Source organism: Eleutherodactylus coqui, chromosome 1 (assembly GCF_035609145.1).
Source record: "Eleutherodactylus coqui strain aEleCoq1 chromosome 1, aEleCoq1.hap1, whole genome shotgun sequence".
NCBI lineage: Eukaryota > Metazoa > Chordata > Amphibia > Anura > Eleutherodactylidae > Eleutherodactylus > Eleutherodactylus coqui.
In genome coordinates, this window is record NC_089837.1 from 401,820,548 (window position 1) to 401,838,626 (window position 18,079).

Here is an 18,079-nt window from a genome sequence, read left to right on the forward strand (position 1 = left end):
CACTAGCAGTGTGTGCATCCCACAGCAGCACCGCTTAGTGATTACCAGCCAGAAAGCCGTGGCACCCCAGTTAGTAATCACTCTCATGGTGCCCGCCTAAATAGGAACGTCTGGTCACCTTAATAGAACCAGTCAGGTGATTTTTGCTGTCCTGAGAGCAGGATATGATATAATAGGCGTTGAGCTCTGTGATATATAGTTTTATAATCTGACGCAGAATTTCTGAATAGAAAACAGAGGACTCTTAGGAGAGACAGTGATAGTCTTGATTACACTGCCTACACAGGCTGATCCAGGGGAAGCTGTCAATCCCTGTGTAGGTGGGGTAATCAGGACTCACTGTCTCTTCTAGGAGTATTGTCAGGATTTACTGTTCCAAATCACATAAATCTATACATGACAAATCTCAGCTTTTCTCCTATCATTTCTGCCCTCAAATAGAGTAGCTGAAATGCTCACTTCAATATACAATAAAACACTAAGGCCGCCTGCACACAAATGGATCAGATGCCGCATGCGGGAGCCTGCAGTGGAATCCGACCCTGACAGCAGCCGGTGACCCTGCGTCCCTCTCTTTTCTTCTTTTCATCTGAATTGCGGATGGCTGCGGCGAACTGCCGTCAGACATGTGAAATACAGATTTTTTTTTTACAAATGTGTATCTTTCCTGTGCCGTCACTAGGCGATGACTCAAAATCTGCAACGTGTCCGCAGGTCGTACGGCTTTCAGTGACTTCAACGGAAGCCATCCATGCAGACACTGCACAAAAATAGAGCATGCTGCGATATTTCCTCCACTCGTAGAACCTGCAATTGGTTTCTGCGAGTGTGCAGGAAGAATCAGTTGCCCATAGCATGCTATGAACGGCATTTGCTACGGATCTGTGGTGCGGACGCCGACCGTGGATTCTGCAATGCAAATCTATTTGTGCGCAGTCAGCCTAAGTCATTTCGTTAGAAGTCCAGCTTTCAAAGAATGAACAGTGGATGAAAAGTCACAGTTAAATGCCGCTGTCAGAATTGACAACGGCATTTAAAGTGTTAGCAGCTCAGATAAGCAGCGCAGCTTATTGGAGCTGTTGCAGGCGGATGTCAGCTGTAAGAAATAGCCAGCACCTGCATTGTATGGAGCGGAATCGACCCTCGATCTCCCGCTATACAAACCCTGGACCTGCAGGATGTGACTGTAGGTCCTGTAGCTTTGGGGTGAAGAAAAGTTGGGGAGGGGAGGGGGCAAGATGAACTTTTGCACCCGGGCCCATGAGCCTTTAGCTACGTGCAGCAAAAAGATCATTCGGTTTTGAAGTAGTAGATCTAAAAATCAAACAAGAAATTGGTAATTCATTTTTCTGCCACCAGATGGTGCATTCATTACAAGGGTATACAGGTTTGTACTATGTATCTTTACTGAATGTCTGTATGTTACTATATTTCTGTCTGATCTATGTATCGATGTATAAATATCTATGATACCAGTACCCAGAAATAACAATGCATATTCATTTTATTTCATTAATTTGAATCCCAATTAATAAGTACACAATACAGATATAATACGTCTTGGGTTGTGATTTTTAACCACCTTAGTCAGAGGAAATTTGGAAATGTTCCACTTAATAATAAATTGAGTGTGCTGCAGGACTCGGATTGGGAGAGAGCATTCACGTTTGCGCACAAATTACCCTTGGCCTGTTTGGCACAAGAGAAAAACTTTAAGCTTCTCTCCAGATGGTACAGATGTTCGAACTTGATCCACCGTATATTCCCCTCGGTGCCAAATACCTGTTGGAGGTGTGGGTCCGGGCTTGGCACCATGCTGCACATTTGGTGGGAATGCCCACTTATTCAGCCTTTCTGGAGGAGGGCGTGTCCCATAGCATGGTGGAGGCCTCCCCACAGCTAGCGCTACTCTCTGTTATCCCAGGCCCTTTATCACGGTTAAAAAGCGTCTTCTAAGTCATTTCCTCACTGCGGCCAGGGCTGTTGTTCCACGCCACTGGCGGAGTACTGCTCCTCCCTCAATCTTAGAGTTTATCCAGGAGTTAAACCAATTAATGTACATGGAGGAGCTGGTGGAGGAGGGTTCGGGGGAGATATGTTCGAGTGGACGCCCCTGGTCAACATGGAACACGTTTCGTGACTCTGCTGAGTTCCAGAACATAACAGGTTGGTGAGGGGGGGGGGGGGTCTATTCGGGTTCTCTGGGAGGCAGGGGAGTGAGGCCGCCACCTGGACAACCCGTGTCTGGGTTCCGAGCGGACCTACCTCGATAGTCGCTAGAGGGTCTCTTTCATTTACTAATTAATGTCCTTTTTACTCGTTTTTCCTTCTTTTGGTTTAAGGACCTATTAGTTTTTAGTTTTAGTGTGTTTTTATTTCTTTATCCAGTAATTCAGGAGTTGTAAAAGCTGACAAGATATTAGTATAGGGGCCTGCCGCTTCGGTGGTTCAATGATCTAGGTAAAGTGGAGTCTACCTTGGGCATTAATAAAAGTAGATCATGAATATACTGGTTGACCCCTTCCTCTCTGTCCCACATGCCCGCACAATAATATATAAGATCCCAACAAATCTAAAGGGCCGAGATTTTTCATTGTTTTATTTATGTTTTTTTTTCCCATCAAAATATCTGCATCAGTGCTTGCTGTCTATTAGGCTTTGTGAGAGCTCATTTTTTTGTGGGGAAAGCTGTAGTTTTTATTGATATTATTTTGGGCCACATACATCTTTTTGATCACTTTTTATACATTTTTGGGGGGAGCTGAGGTAACAATAAAATTTGCATTTCTGGCATGTTCTTTTTTTACAGTGCTCACTGTATGATATAAGTAATACAATATTTTCATAGTTCAGACTTTTATGAACACTAGCAACAAAAATTAGCATTTTGCCTCTGTTTTTTAGTGTTTTTTTTTTACGCTTTTTGTCGTACAAAAAAAAAAAGCATGTTCAACTTTTTGTACATGTCGTTACGGACGCGTCAATATGCAATATGTGGGGGTTTAATTTTTTTTACCTTTTTTAATGCTACTATTAGAAAAAGCATAAAAAAGGGGTTTTTTTACATTTTTTTTTTTTATACATTTTCTTTTCTTTTTTTCATACAAATTGAGTCCCTCTGAGGGACTTGCAACACTATGCCTATGATCGCTGTGATAAGGCATGGCAGAGCTACTGCTCTGCCATGCCTTATCGCTTATACAGCGATCATAGGCAATACAGGACGCCAATGTCTGGCGTTCTGTTGCCATGGTAACGGGCTGGGTTCTCGCGATGACCTTGCGAGAACCAGCTGGAGACACAGAGGGAGCGCGCTCCCTCTGTGAACTCTTTCCCTGCCGCGATCTACTTAGATCGCGGCAGGGAAGGGGTTAACAGCGGGGGGGGGGGGGGGCGCATCTCCGATGCCTGACAGCCGGCTCCCGCTGCGGGATAGCGTACTGGTATGTCCTGTTGCGGGAAGTACCAGGCTCCCAGGACGTACCAGTACGTCCTGGGGAGGGAAGGGGTTAAGGACCCATGTCAGATCTGAAATGCGTTGTTTTTTGTGAGAAACAAGCATGTGTATTGTGTAATAATCCTAACTCCTTCCCAACAGCCGTATGGCTATATACAGTAGATATAAAAAGTCTACACATCCCTGTTAAAATGCCATGTTTTTGTGATGCTAAAAAATCTGACTAAGGCTGCCTGTCCACGGGCGTCGCGGTATCCCGCGGCGGAGATCCAGGAGCAGGAGCCGGCAGACGGATCTCCGCCAGTCAGCCTATCTGACAGATAGGCTGACCATGGAGAATCGCGGCAAATCGCAACATGCTGTGATTTGCCAGCCGCGAGTGGAGAATCACTATGATTCTCCGCTCATGGACACAGGGGAAGCGCTCTCTATAGCAACGCTATGGAGAGCTTTCACTGCGTTCCCCGCGGCTGGATTATCACTGCGGGGAACACAATGAAAACCCTCCTGTGGACAGGCAGCCAAAGACGAATCACTTTGGATTTCTTTCCACGTATAATGTGACTCATTATCTGTACAATTTGATTGAAAAACAAATTGAAAATTTCTTGGGTGGAATAAAAAGTAATATGGTTGCATAAATATGCACACCCTAAAACTGATACTTTTGTTGATGAACCCTTTGACTTTCTGACAGCATTCAGTCTGTTTGGGTAGGTGTCAAGCAAAATGGCACATCCTAACATGGCAATCTTTGTCCATTCTTCCTTGCAAAAGCTCTCTAAATCTGTCAGATTGTATGGGGATCTCGTATGTAGCGCCCTCTTCAGGTCAACCCACAGATTTTCAAGATGATTCAGGTCTCGACCTCCAAAACTTTGATCTTCCTGTGGCGAAGCCATTCCTTTGTTGATGTGGAGGTATGCTTTGGGTCGTTGTCTAGCTGAAAAGTGAAATTCCTCTCCATCTTTAGCTTTTTAGCAGAGTCTAAAATAGACTAATATTTGGACTGTTCAGAATTCCCTTCACCTTGATTAAAGCCCCAGTTCCAGCAGCAGAATTACAGCCCTGTTGAAGAATTTTTAAAGAAGTAAACCTAAGGGTACGTTCACACGAGCGTGTTTTTGTGTGTACTTAGGTGCGTACATACATCCGCACCTAGGTACGAGCAAAAACACGTGTGAACACAGATGCGTGCTTGTTGTCAATGGAGCCGCGGCTGCTGCCGGCGGCTCCATTGAAAACAAATGCTCTGCCGGCCCCTTGCATTCTTTTTCAGGGAAGGGCTTTACATATAAAAACTGTAGGAGTTCCCCAAGAAGAGGTGTAGGAGATCCCCTGGGAAACGCCTAACTGAGATGAAGAGTGAATAAGAGAATAAAAAGGAAAAGAGGAAATAAGAGAAAAGAAAAAGGGAGAGAGAAGCATAAGATGAAGAGAAGCCTTGTATAAAGACACAACAGATATGGGCAATCGTGTGAGGAAGAGGGGCGATTCTGTCAAATTCTGAGAGGAATGTAATTTACCTCCTTTAGGTACTTATGTACTATAGATGTTGCGATATTCCAAAGAATCTTGGAATTCGATTAAATGAAACCATGTTTTCAGGAATTTATCTTGTGTACCTTTTAGCGGAGCTGCCAGGTCCTCCGTTTTCATGGTCTCCTGCACCATGCTGGACCACATCAAAATGGAAGGAGGCACCGTCTGTCCCCACAGCATAGAGATACATGCTTTTGCTGCATTCACAAAATAATGCACCAGCAAGCATTTGTCAGTGGCTAAAGGCATGTAACAGAGGTGCAACAGGAACATCGTGGACAATTTGGGTGAAACGAAATTTGTAAATTTTGACGTAATCCAGAAGCTAGTCAGGATTGGGCATTCCCAGAATATGTACAGCACTGTACCCTGCTCCCCTCCACATCTCCAACACAACATGGAAACAAATGGGAACATCGCATGCAGGCAAGAAGGCACCCTATATCATTAAGTGAGGATCCTAAACCCTGATCCTGTATTTTGTGTGTGAAAGTAAAAATCTTGTGTCTCTGATCTAACGTGAGTGTCATCAACGGGTCTTTCCCAGATTCGTATGTATGAGGGAGACTGTTAAGTGCTACAGATTTTTGGTAATTAATTTTCAAGTTGGATAGTTGGGCATATTGAAGAATTTCAACTATTAAATTTGAAAGTGAAATGCGTGGTGTCAAGACAAAGAATAATAAGTCATCCACGTAAGCGGGCATCCCTTTCTCATACCATTTGTGATTTCAAAGGAAGGGGAGATGTGGCCATTGGCCCTCACTGAGGCTCAAGGAGATGTGTAGAGGCTCTAAACCCACATCAGCATGTGAGAGCCCAATCCAATGTATCAGAGGGTTTCCAGCATGAACTCCCAATTTACTCAAATGCCTTGTCTGCATACATAGTGCGCAGACAGAATGAAAGGGACATTTTCTTGGCTAAGCATATGGGGTTGATACCTCTGATGATGATGATGTCTCTTGCTTCTCGTACAGGGATGAAACCTACTTGGTCCTCATGTATAATTTGTTGGGAGCAAGGGGGATATTCTATTAGCTAATATCTTAGAAAAAAGCTTAAGATCAACATTTATGAGAGATATATGACGGTAACTTTGCACTTTGACAGAGGGTGGGGTCTTTCCCCTCTTTCACTATGACTGAGATATGCGCTTTGAATATGTCTTTCAGAAGGGAGTTTCCAGATGCTACTGAGTTAAGTGCCTGAATAGTGCAGGGAAATTATATCAGAGGTCTTATAGTAGGAGAGGGGAAATCCATCTGGCCTTGATCGTGATTCTTTTAACGTGAGAGCAAGTTCTTCCTGCGAAATAGGGGCTTCCATGGACAGACCTGCTTCTTGTAAGAAGTGACCCATGCCTGAATTTTGAAGATAGGACTGTACTTGTGCAGCATCAACAATTTTTTAATTCCCAATCATTGTTACAAGGCTTGTATAAAGAGTTTAACATTGACTTGCAGGAATGCTGCCTTCCAATAGGTGGCGCTGCAGAGGTATTGTTCCATCTCCCTTATTTGCATGTAGTTTTGTATGACACTCTAACATATGCTTCACCAAATTATGAACCCACTGCCAAACCAGGCAGGCTAGATGTTGTTGCAGGCAGCATAATGCTCATCACAATTTATCAGTGCATCCAATGCTGCCAAGTAGCACCACAAACTGTCCAGGAGCTTACTGATGCCCTGATCTTGGTCTGCGAGTTCCCCAGGACATCATCTGGGGTTCTCAAAGCACATTTAAATCAAAATCATGCTCGTCATGTCCCAAAATATTAAACTAGCTTATACAACCATCCCAGTTCCCCAGAGCTCTCGTGCCAAATCTCTGTTTACCCCATTAGATCTGTTTGTAAGGTGCAGAATCAGCCTGTGATTGGAACATCACAGACTGCCGCAGCCAATCACAAATCTAAGTAGCAAGGTGTGGCCATACAGTACCATGTTGGGCTTCCTCCATAGCAAAAGTATTCAGCTTCTTCATGGAAAACAAGGCTTTGTTGAGACCATTCTTGCTCTGTTCCAGTGCCTGGTGCATATGGAAGCCAGATAATGTATCTTGGGTATCAGAGAAAACATAGGCTCAATGCTGAAGCAGCTGATACGCATCTCCTGCCATTCCAGTAGTTAGTCACAACCCAAGTAAATGTTTTTTTTCAGAGATTTCAGTTAGAAGTGGCCCTCTTTTAAAAGAACTGGGATGCACCAATGTTATAACATAGTAACAGTATTTTAGGCTGAAAAAAGACTTGTGTCCATCCAGCTCAGCCTATTATATCCACCATGTTGATCCAGTGAAAAGCACAAAAAAAACCAATGAGGTAGCAGACAATTTTCCTCATTTTAGGGAAAAAAATTCCTTCCTGACTCCAAGTCTAGCAATCAGAATACCTCCCTGGATCAAAAACCCTTCTGAATAAATCAGCGACTACAACATTGACTATACCATGTAATATTGTCACACTCAAGAAAGGCATCCAGGCTCCTCTTGAACTCTTTTAATAGGTTCACTATCACAACATTCCATAGTTTCACTGCTCTTACAGTAAAGAACCCCCTTCTATGTTGATATAGAAACCTTCCTCTATGCCTAGGTTTCCTCTAGGTGTAGAGGGTGCTCCCTTGTTCCAGTCATAGTTCTTGGTATAAATTGATCATGGGCGAGATCTCTGTTTAGTATCCCTGATACATAGTTATTAGGTCGCTACTAAGACATCTTTTTTGGTAACCTAAATAACCCCAATTTTGATAACCTCTCTGGGCATTGTTGCCCAACTTCGAACCAGGCTCTGATATGTCTTACTTGAGTACCAGTGCCCAAAACTACACGATATTCCATGTGTCGTCTGACCAGTGATTTGTAAAGAGAAAGAACAATGTTCTTGTTGTGTGCTCTTATGCCACTTTTGATGCACCCCACGATCCTATTTGCCTTGGCAGCAGCTGCCTGACACTGGTTCCTCCAGTTAAGTTTATAAATAACTAAAATCCAAAGTCCTTTTCCATGTCAATTTCAGCCACTGGTTTCCCATTAAGTGTGTAATGGTGACATGTATTTTCCCTGCCCATGTGCATAACCGTACATTTGTCACTTTTCTGCCCAAACCCCCAACTTATCCAGATCCATTTGCAACCTTACACTGTCCTCTCTTGTGTTAATTACTTTGCATAGTTTTCCATCATCTGCAAACATTGATATTTTACTGTGAAATCCTTTGACCAGGTCATTAATAAATTAATTAAAAATAATAGGTTCCAGTACTGACCCCTGTGTGTTATCCTACATGATATTATACACTAAAGTGCCAAAAGGTATGGGACAGGAACGATTATCATATAGGACCCCCGCTGGCCTGACAAAATACAGCAATTAGACATGGAATCAATTCCACATGTGGCTGTTGAGTCATGCCGCAGCTCTGTGGTATTTGTAGGTGCAGTGTGTTGGGTGCAAATGGATTTCTCCACCATATCCCATAAGTGCTCAGTTAGGCTCATGTCGGACAAACGTGGATGTGATTTCAGCCCTAGGGTCACTTTTGCATGAACAATTCTAGAAAGACACCACTGATTGTGACCATTAAACAACGATTGGTGGCCACTGCGCTGTCCACTACGAGTGGTATTGCCTTCAATAAGGGTTTTTCTCTGGCACACGTGATACTGTGGCTTGAGGAATGTTAAATGTCCACGCAACTTTGGAAATTGAACGAGGCATGATAGTAGCTGCCAAATGGATGGAACGTCCTAACTCCCATAATTCATGTTGCCTTGCCATGAGCATGCTGGCCAATGTTTAACCTCACAATTTATACAGGTGTGGGCATTTGAATTAAAAGCACCATGCATCATTTAGATTGATGAGAATTCACTACTGCTGGCATATCGGCCTAATATGACATCACCATATTAGTTTTATAAACATTAAATGTGTGCCAAGGTTGTAATGTAGACTTTAGCAAACTGCTAACTGCTTTCAAAACTATTTTGTTTAAGGCCTCCGCAGCGAACACCACCCCATTGCATGCTATGGCAAATTGCGATTTTATCTCCATGAGCGGAAATCGATTGCGAGAAGAAATCGCAGCATGCTGCAATTCTGTTCGGGCCATGCACAGATGGCTTCTATTGAAGTCACTGCGCATGGCCGACAGAGCGCCGCCCGGCCCATCCGCAGCGCTGACAGAAGACACCGGCCGGGCACCGGGTCGAACTCTGCTGTGGAAATCCCGAAGTCTGACCCACCCATGCGCAGAAGGCCTAAGCCAAAACTTAAAACATGCAACTGCAATAGCTGTTAAGAAGAGTCTCAAGGTAAGCACTCAGATTTCCATGGTGATTCATAAAATCAAAAAAATTCAGTGGATATACTGAATATATTTCTAATAAATTATATTGTGATTGTATTCCAGCAATGTAAGTTACTGTAGAAATATATTATTATATTGTTATAACGGAATACTCAATTTTTCTGCGTATTCAGTCACCACTTCCGTCCTTGCAAAGGGATTATGGAGATTATTATATCTATGCCGAGAAAAGAATTAACACGGTTACCTACAATTTCCTTACATTCACCTTATGCCCACTTGAGTGGGCAATAGATATGGAGCTTGATTCTTGAAAGATTAAACAGATCCTTTTATGTATTACATCAGAACACCCTTGACTTTTTTGCGTGAGAAAAACGAAGGGTTTAAAAACCTCACAAAAGGTATAAAAAAAAGGGCGTTGCATAGCAACTGCAAGCATATATCTATGACTTAGCTGTCATGCTTTGTTCATAAAGTTCCATACTGTGAAAATATAGACGTGAAACCTTTTTATTGATGCATTTTGTATTATATATCACCGAATGTATGGAAAATGTTTGAGAACTCAAAACACTTGCACAGTTGTAGCTGCTGCAGAGAGAAATAGAATTTTAGCTTATATTGTAGATGATGTGTTCCGTACCTCTTCAGTGCTGGCCTCCTTTTATATTAATCCTTTAAGGGTAAATGGCATGTGTTATTAAAGGAAAGCTGTCAGCTGGAACATGTTGTCCAATCTGCAGGCATCATGTTATAGAGCAGGAGGAGCTGAGAAGAATGATATCTAGTTTTATGGGGAAAGATTCAGTAGAACGGGTTTTATTTGTGTTAGGCCCAATGCACGCGGGCATATTTGCATTGGGCACAGGGTTGGATTCCGCTGGGGGGGTCCAACCCAGCCGTGTGCATTTGGCCTAAACCTCTGCTGTGGGCGGTCCTATCAGTGGCCTGTTAAATCTGCTAAATTTACTATTATTGCCCAATAGAACATAATAAAAAAAAAAAAAAAAAAGAGAAATACAGATAAAAAAAATTGGCGATATGTGGATGTAATGTCTTTTGAAACCGGCCTTAAAGTGGTTTTAAACAATGTTTTTTTGGGGGTGGGGGGAAACTGCAGTTCTGTTTGCAGTCTTTTGAACCAAATTCAGAAGTGGATCCAGGAGGAAGATGTATTAGTGCCTTCTTTATACAGTACTTCCAATATCTTTTGAATCAAGAATAAAAAAAACCTGCATAAAAAACTGCCACAAAAACTGTAGCTTAAAACAAAAATAAAAACTTGTGTTTAAGATCATTCTAAAATATGTGCCATCCTGGACTTTGAGTGTATTGTTAGCCTTCTGGAGCATAAGTCTCAATGCCAAAGTCTACTTTGCCAACTAGTATAACTTTGCTGTCTAATGACTCTTTCATGTAGATATGGAGGTTCCTGCTGATTTTCTTTCAATACACCGACCACTTATGTCAACCCATTTCTTTCTCATCTCATATTAACGTACATGTAAAAACCTGTGGAATAAAGTTACAATTTTATTTAAAATAGAATTATACAACGCTGGAGTTGGTTTTCTTTTATTTGACCTCAAATAGATTAATAAAAGTTGCGCTTCTAGATACCCCCAAAATGGTATCACTGAAAAATGTAATTCTGCTTGCAAAGAAAAAGAGGCCATCGTATAGCTACATTGAGGAAAATAAAAAAAAACTAAAAAGTTATAGCTCTAAGAATGCAAGGTTAAAAAATTACTGCATTCTGAAGGACAAATAAAGAGAGTTTCCTTAAAGTGGTTTTCTGGAACTGAGATATTGAATATCGGATCAGTGGTGGGCATCTGCTCAAGATCCCTGCCGATCATCTGCTTAAAGTGGCCATGGCTGTGGCCTCTTCTCCGACATGTGACATTCATCAGTCTCATGGCTTAAGAGCAGTGCAGTTCCATTCCAGTGCCATTCTAGTACACCTGAGCACCGTGGCCACTTGAGACAACTGACAGTCGGGGATCCAGGGCGGCAGACCTCCAGTGATCTAATATTAATGACTATTTTGAGAATAGTACATCAATATCTTAGTCCCAGAAAACCACTTTAAAGACATGGCCTATCACTAGGAACTCAATATCTATTGTATTGAAAGAATAGTAGATGTTTGGAACAAACTTCCAGCAGAAGTGGTTGAAAAATCAACAATGAATTAATTCAAGCATGCCTGGGATAGGCATCTATCATATATCCTAAGAGAAACAAAATGGAAATAATCTAAAAGGTTCAGTGGACCATATGGCCTTTTTCTGTCAATCTTCTATGTTTCTAATTTTAATTAATAAAAAAAAAAAAAAAATCAATTTTCCATCAAAATTACCATTTTACTAAATAAAACCCATTAAAAGAATAAAATAAAAAAAGCCTTCAATACTTTGTTGTAAATCCATAGACTCCTCTATGGGCGCCGGGCAAGGCCCTTCTGGATTCCATCCTCCCATTCGGCTGTTTACACTCTCAGAACTTTAGATGTTGCGTTCTGGCTAAAAAAATAAATAATTTTTTGTATTCATAACAGTTATCAAATCAATAATTATTGTATTAAAAGGTTATTGATTGAAAACTATGTTGTTATAATAAAGAATCTATTTAATAAAGAATCTATTTTTGCCACAAGACGATATGCGACAACTGGCGAGATCTTGTGTTCTGAGAATGAATATGCCACAGGGGATTCTGGGAAAAAATTCAGGAAGCTCCTGTCTGACTCCCCCACACTGAAGATTCAAACAGTATGGAGTTTGTTTTTTTCTTGTAAACCTTATTTCGTAAGATGGTTGTTTTTTTTTTTTTTTGGGGGGGGGGGGGGATTGAGGTTTGAAATAATATCTATATTGAGCTCCTGCCTTTAAGCCTGATAAACTACATTGTGGAGCTCAAAAGGTGATGGAACTGGGAGAATGGGGATGAAGGTTTCAGACTTCTCAGGCACCTTCTTCCTGTGCTGTGTCTCCAGGAAGTTGACTGCGCACACAGTGGGACTTTTATCAGCCAGCTGTATACACTCACTCTCCCATAGAGATGAATGGGAGAGCGCATGCATACAGCCAGCTGAAATATTCATGCTATGTGCACAAACTGCGTATGAATCACTGCTCCCCATTCCATCACCTTTGAGCCCCATAACATAAAAGGTCAGGACAGGTTCCCTTTAAGATACTAATATATGGTCTATTTGTAAAGTTTTATTTACCTTCCTAAACACATATGGTGAGCATACTTCAATCAAACCTGCTAAAAATGTTAATTTCTGCTCTCTAGCTCCTGAATTCTGAATAGAAAAAACGTTGATAATAGGAAAATGTATATACAGAAGCAATATAGGTTTAATACAATTTCCCAACATTTTCTATATTTGAAATCCAGGCAGAGCACTCTAAGCCATTTCACATGCTTGTTCCTGTGTGTGGGTGTAGAGCTGCATCTCCCATTGACAGATTGCACAGCTTTTACAGACATTTCAGCCAAGTTTCCAATTTGTGTTAATTAATTTGGAAATACATTTATAATTAGCGCTTTCTTTAAGGAGGATATCTTTGGATATGGTATATATGTTGTCTGAAAATCTTCCTTGTCAAATGTTATATCAGAAATACCTTGACCTTTCTGCGGATGTCCATTCCTGATCTAAGAAATAATGGCAAATGGCAACAATAATGAACAGTGGATGACATGAATCATACTTCTGTAATGATACAGCGTTTCCTAGCAACAAAGTGGACCACTTCACGTTCTATGTCTAAAGCATTCCGAAATGTGTTGGATTGAAATACTTTTTCTTTCTTTCACCCTATAATCATACCTCTTTCCAATTAGAACCCATTTGTCATGATGTTCTACTGCTTAGCACCTGCATAAAGGTTCTAGAATATTTTAGAACAATTTATCCCATTTTTTTTTATCACCGCATCAAAACAGTCCTATTAAACAATAGGCTGGAAGGGACTCATTGAGTCTATGGGAAAGTATTCTAGCATGCTCTGTTACATGTGCAGTGATCCTTGTGCAGGCAGGGGAAGGAGGTGAACTGTGACCATCCCCTATTGTGAAGAGTAGATCCTGTGTTATCTATAAAACAGGTGTTACCTTTCATTGTAATCTTGTCTGCGATGCTAATGAGTAGAGATGAGCGAGCATACTCACTAAGGGCAAATACTCGAGCAAGTATTGCCTTTTGCGAGTACCTGCCCGCTCGTCTCAAAAGATTCCGGTGCTGGCGGGGGGCAGGGAGAGGCGGGGGAGAGCAGGGAGGAACAGGGGGGGCGGGGGGGGGAAGAGATCTCTCTGTCCCCCCTGCAACTCACCGCTCACCCCCTGAATCTTTTGAGACGAGCGAGCAGGTACTCCCAAAAGGCAATACTCGCTCGCTCATCTCTACTAATGACTGCTGAAATGTTTTCTCTAATCCCAATAATAGGCTGATGCTTCTAGTGCTGCAGAGTGCTTTTACGTGGGACAACCTGTCAAGCGCAGATGCCTAACAGGTCGTCCCAGTAATGATCGTTCCTGTGCTTTAACACAGGAATGATCATAGCTAGTGAATTGAAGCAGAGCGGGCCGGGAGATAGTTCTGACCACCCACCTCCATGCACAGTGAACAGGTAGTCAGTCGTTCATGGATATATGACTGCCTGTTTACACGGGTCGATCCATCGTTAAGTTTCCATGCATGCATAAACTAAACGATGAACCAATTTGTTGTTCGTGTATTTAGACTGGCCAATAACTGATCAGATTCTTGCCCATTGTTAGAATCTGAAAAGTTTGTCAGCCCGTGTTAAATCACCAGCGAGAAAACTGCAAGATATTTTCAAGAGTATGAAGTGAAAGCTGCACTATGATTGTTTGCTATGGCAAAAAGACAGCTTTTCTTTTTGAAAGTTGTCATAAATCTGCCATTAACTGCAAACCACTGAGTGTTGTCAGAAGGCGGGTCATGTGACCTGCAGGCTGCAAGAAAAGCGCAGAATATATAGCCTGGAGGGGTCGAGCTACAGAACTGAATTCTTCACAGCAGCGGACTGCGATATTGTGATGAATTTTCCCCCGGAGTGCCTTTTCAATGTATAGGGTCAGAGATTTGACTGACACTGCCCAATAGTTGTCCCAATGATGATCACTCCTGTGCTTTTCTACAGCCACGATCATTGGCTGTGAATGGACGCGGAGCACGTGAGGAATCATTGCAGCCCGCCTCCATTTACAGTGTAGGGCAAACATTCATAGATGGACTGCCTGTTTACACAGGCTGATCAAGGTTCAGTTTTTACGTATGCATAAACTAACAAGGCATGATAATTGAATGAATCATCATTTGGTTGGTGCATTAATTTAGACTGAACAACAATCGTTCAGATTCTCACTAGAAAGCGGGGATTCTGTCACAGAGCCAGGTCAGCAATACTAGAAGAAAAAGTACCGCATGCAGTGTTTTTTGTTCCGTCTAAAAGTCGGGCAGCTGGGTGGAAAGCGGACAGACACCATCATAGTCAATTGAAATCTATGTTCTGGGGTCCATGTGCCACACCATTGTGTAGCGTATCCAGACCTTCCTATTCAACTACACTACTATTATTTTAATATAGGACACCAAAAATATGGCTAAAAATAAAAATCTCAATTTTTCCAGATTTAAGAGTGATTCTCGATTTTTGGTTTTTAAAAAAAAAAAAGCTACATTATGTAAGGATATAGCATGATTCTGACCACTCCCATAGACTTCTATAAGAGTGTGTAAGCAGCTGTCTGAATCAGATTTTCAGACCGTGCATGGACTATACATGCAGCCAGTACAGGAACAGGATAACGGGCGAGTATGACAAATACATCCTCCGACACATATTCACCTCCCCAAACAGCATCACAACTTAGTTTATGGTGCTGGACGGAGAGGAACAAGTTCCCTTTAAAGGGACAATTCTGATAATCAGTATACTGCAATGCATGCAATTTCCCTACGTAAATGAATATAGCTCTCATCTCTACGCAAGAAAATTTCAAGCACAGCAATTCTTTAATTGCTTCATCAGGGACAAAATCTATTTCTCATAGACCTCACACAGCCCCAATGTGAACCGGCTTCTGTCACATTCCAGCAATGTTGCGCTCTCTAATATATTAGCTAAGCTGCAGTTCGCCTCATATAAAGACAAGCCATAATGCCTGACCGTTAGAGCCCTCATGGCTGAGACCCCCACCAATCACAAGAACGATGGTCCCATGTCCCCCTGCTCATTGCAGGCTCATTGCCCCTTCCACAGTGAGAAGAGTAAATGCAGCTGCAGTCATACATGTAAGGTGCCGCTCCATTCATTTTTAATGCAACTACTGGTGATACTACTTGGCCAATTCCATCAGCACATTGATATGAATATAAAGGAACCACTTGTGTATGACTACAGCTCCATTCAATCTGACATCACTGCAGATGGGTGCAAGGAGCCCACAGTGACAAGAGACCCATAGGACCCCTGTTCTCAGGATCATGGGGTAGGTCTTACTAATCTGACTTATCACCTATCCTGTAGCCATATGATAAACGTTTTTTTTGTACAACCCCTTTTAGTGGTTTTAACGTTTTGTCTTTAGATATTTATTAAACATTAATATACCTTTGGTATACCCAATTACTTTTTGCGGTTTTTTTTTCTTTGCTTTTAGGCTACCGTTACATCTTCTTTCAGGGGTTCAGTTTTCCTGCTCCATTGTGTGCCTGACCGTTGTCCCGTGTACAAGGTACCTTTCCACATATTGCTGTTCTTGAATTGTAGTGTGCCTCCTCATATTGAGATGCCATTACGAACACTCTTCATAATGATACACTCCTTGGATCACCGGGACGCTCCAGGTCAGCTGAACAAGGCATCATTTCTCGCATAAAAACACAAAGACCAGCGAAAGAGCCCCCCCCCCCTCCAACAATGGCCTGCTTTCTTCCAAAGTCACCAAGCACACATCCGCAGGACTTCTCAGCTAAGTGGGAGGAGGTAGGAACAACGCACGACACTAGGACTGCTGCGTGTAAAAGAAAAACAAAAAAACCACAACACTCAGGTAAACCACTAACAGTAATCAATGGAGTAAAAGGCAATTTAGGGTCCATTTACACGGGAGGAAGGTCGGGCAAAAGATGCCCAACACTCGTCCCTGTGTGTCCTTGCTCCTGTGCTGTCATACAGGAGCTAGTATCGCTGGCTCACTCACAAAGCGGCAGTAGATTTCTCTCATTGCTCTCTCCCGCCCCCCTCCATTGACTTAATATAGCAGCTGTTCAGTACTGAATAGCCGCTAATTAAACTGAACGATGAGCGATTGGCTCATTGTCCAGTGTGTATGCAGCATAAATGACGGACGATGAGCTGATCGCTCATCGTACAGTTTAAATAGCGGCTGTGTAAATGGGGCTTTACTCAAATTCAATTAATTGCCCATTGCAAATTACCAGTATTGAGACATAGTGCTGGATCAGTATTTTGACTACACCCTGCGTAGAAGATGGCTGAACCATTACACAGAAAAGCACTTTAACGTCTTGTGTCTTCCCCATTTCCTTCTAGCCATTAGACTCTTGGGAGCAGGGCTCTCACCCCTAATAAATAATTTGATGTAATGTCTGATTTTGTCAGTGTGGGACAAGAGAACGCTTAGCTCACTAAACCAGAGATACGCTCCCCATGCTCTCTATACCTCTCTCTAGGTTGTTATGATCAGAAGTTTTCGATCTAAATGAAATCTAGCATATCTTACGGCATGTTAAGCCTATCACTTCCAGGTCTTCTATATGCAACATTTTTTATCATCCTAAACAGGAGTTAACATTATGATGAATTTTACTGTAAGGGAACACAGCCCATTTCAGAGGAATTTGAAACCTCTTCCCCTACCCAGAAGTGGCTCCATCAGGAGTGTGTCGGAATTTTGTAACTGATGAAGATTTCATCCTGAAATCAAGACGCAGTGTAAGATTTTGTTTTTACTTGAACAAAACATCAGTCTGACCATATGAACAAGTGTTTTGCACCCAATTCCCTAGCACTGCTTCGAACAGAGCTGGACTTTTCTTGACTTTATCCCTATTCACCAGGGATCTCAGCAAGCAGCAATTTGAAGTCGCTTGGTGACCAACACTACATTGACTTGTGCCCAGCATAGTAGAACCCAGTAAGGCGCACACACAATTACTTATGAAAAAGGTTTTAAAAACTACAACTGGGATTGCACCTCACCTCCTTTTTCACTGAGCTTTCCAACTCTAACAATGATTTTTCAAATATATAGTGGCAAGGCAGTGCACTGAATGGCCTGCAGCGGGCTGTAGACAGGCATTCAGGTATTAGAAAGGAGGGGGGGGGGGGGGGGAAACAGCTGTGGGTGCAGTAGAAGTAAGATAAGAGTATCAGTTCCTGCCACACTCAAGGGAGAAGTTGGCTGAACACCACACTGAAAGGCTACAGCGGCTGTATCAGGAACTGGGAGCCTGAGGTCCGGCGTGGTCCAGTTTGGGCCCATCATGTGTCGGACAGAGGACACCGGCCTCTAGACACTCTGGGTGGGGAAAAGTGACAGGCACTCTGCAGGTTGCGAACCCTGAAAGCGTGTTCTATTACAGTACATGTTTGCGATGTGTGAAATCAAAATTTCTGGCAAAATTTTTAAGTCATTTCGGTGGCCCTGAGCATGTGTGTGTGTTGCCAACCATCTTGATTGGAGAAGGTGGCAAT